The sequence below is a fragment of the Mizuhopecten yessoensis genome, unplaced genomic scaffold (genome assembly GCF_002113885.1).
Source record: "Mizuhopecten yessoensis strain PY_sf001 unplaced genomic scaffold, ASM211388v2 scaffold1883, whole genome shotgun sequence".
NCBI classification, from domain to species: Eukaryota; Metazoa; Mollusca; class Bivalvia; order Pectinida; family Pectinidae; genus Mizuhopecten; species Mizuhopecten yessoensis.
In genome coordinates this window covers 1,381,984-1,384,129 of record NW_018404269.1, presented here as the reverse complement: position 1 = coordinate 1,384,129, position 2,146 = coordinate 1,381,984, and the positions used below count along the sequence as shown (strand labels likewise).

The following is a 2,146-nucleotide window of genomic DNA, read 5'->3' as shown; positions in this document are numbered from 1 at the left end:
GAATAAGACGTCAAAATCATGTGAAAATATAGCAATATAGCTAGTAGTTTTCCTTGTGTTTCATTAACAACAAAATAAGCCCCCAAACGTTTTTGAAATTATTTTTTTCGTCAATGGCAATAATCTATGACAAACACTGTTGGAGACTGATGGTAAACATTCCAACTCACCGGTGAAACTTATACAAGACTCTTCTTCAGTTTACGAATAACGTTCAAAATTCAGTCGTGAAGAAAATGAAACAGATACGGCGTAGTTAAGCAGTTTATAACTACCCATTCCATTTGCTTGACACCGTAGCTACTTACATTACAAATGATTTTCTTCCGGTTTACAATCAGTGTCATAAGAGGGGAGGTCACTCTGGTACAAATCGAAAACGAAAGTAGAATATAGTAACCAAAGTATGCGTCTTCAGATTTTCGGAATAATTCCTTGCGTTTAAAATATATTTTAAGAATATCATAAATAAATTTAAGTTCATAAAGCCTTATATCGGAAAGTTTTTATAAGGATATAAATAGATATACACTTGCTTTTGTGATAAAACGTATATTAATTACGACTAGAATTACTGTTCTAATTCCGTGGTTATATTTTGTGGGACAATAATCATAGGTGTTTGAAATTCTGACTGTGAATTGAGATAAAAATCATATAAAAAAAATAAGGGTATTACTATAAAATACCTGTTCTTTTTTTTATAGTAATACCCTAATTTTTTATATGATTTTTATCTCAATTCACAGTCAGAATTTCAAACACCTATGCAATCATACGTAATTACAAATAAAAGACAATATAGGGAAGACAAAAAACCACCGGGATTTTAGGTTACATTTTTCTTGTCAAGTAATCTCTATGTATAGCCAGTAGGTTAACATATAATACAACACAGCAACACAAGCCTGATAAGGCTTTAACAATATGAAAAATCGTATACCATACATGAGTGGCAGCACAACTACCATAAATCTGTAATTAGACTTTTTTTTTTTGATTTATTTACTATTATTTTATTTATTTATGTAATAGTCTATTATCTATTTATTTATCTATATTCAAACTGTTGAAGGCGGTTAATATATAGTAGAAGTAGAAGTCATCTAAAACAATGTAAGATACTCGTAATTTTAGATAAAATTATCATATCTTTCAAATTTAATATCTATTGTACATGAAACGGGAGATGGAAATGCAAATGTATGTACGGGGTTCGAACTCGGGGCCCTCTGAACTCTAGGCGGGCGCTCTACCAATCGCAGACGATCGACCCAGTCGAGTTCCGGTGATGCATTCCACACTCGGCTTTTTCGAGAAGTCTTTGCCCCCGATGTAAGACACAAATATTTATAACCCAGGTTCGGGCATCCCCTTGTCAAGCGTACACAGACTCCACGTACTGTAACAGGGGATGGAAAAATGCACGGCCACACCAGGGTTCGAACCCTGGAACCACCAAACTCTAGACGTACTGGATTGAACGGACTGAACTGGGGTCGAGTCCAGTTCGGCTACACTCAAATTACACTCGGAAAAAAGTTACAACAGCAGCTAAAGCGAGTTAGCCTAGTGAACGTAACAGGTAATGAGGAGGACACATAATTGGCACTAGAATGATTATTCAAGAAAAAATCTGTTGGCACAAAGAGCAGATACAAGTTTGTAAAAAAGTAGCTGACTTGACATGATTGGGTAAAAACATTCCAAGAGATTGCAGCTAAACACTAATTAAACCTCTCGGTTCCAACTCTTACACTTTAAGTTATTGGAGTAAGGATACGAGTTTCTTAGGAATCTTGCAAGAAGCGTGGTTTCGATGTCTGGCGACAAGTTTTGTTCCTACTAATATGAAGGGTAGGGAACAAATCTCTTTTCAAAAAGTGTTTTATAGTTTGAGTGGTAATCTTGATATACAGATTTTAAAGCTCTAAAGAACATAATTTTGCAAGAATTTGGAAGTTTAATTTTAAGCAAAAAGTTGTCGCAACAGAGGGAAAAATTTCAAATGTAACAAGATGAAGACGCGAAGCACTTCGATCGCTCCTGTAAGGTAAGACATTTCCCGCTGCACCTCGTTGTGGGCGAAAATACGAGAATCTGTTTTTTTCCCCTTCAATTCTCGTTGTTTCGGTTTTTTTGGGGG

At 35.2% G+C, this 2,146-nt stretch overlaps 1 protein-coding gene across 1 annotated transcript in view; it reads right to left on the bottom strand.

The window, feature by feature from the left end:
* Positions 1-318, bottom strand: part of LOC110442352 (E3 ubiquitin-protein ligase RNF165-like) — a 10,187-nt gene extending 9,869 nt beyond the window's left edge. Inside the window, exon 1 of the mRNA XM_021485915.1 lies at positions 171-318. The gene's annotated coding sequence lies outside the window, so the exon portion shown is untranslated. The remainder of the gene's footprint in view (positions 1-170) is intronic.
* Positions 319-2,146: the final 1,828 nt, after the last annotated feature.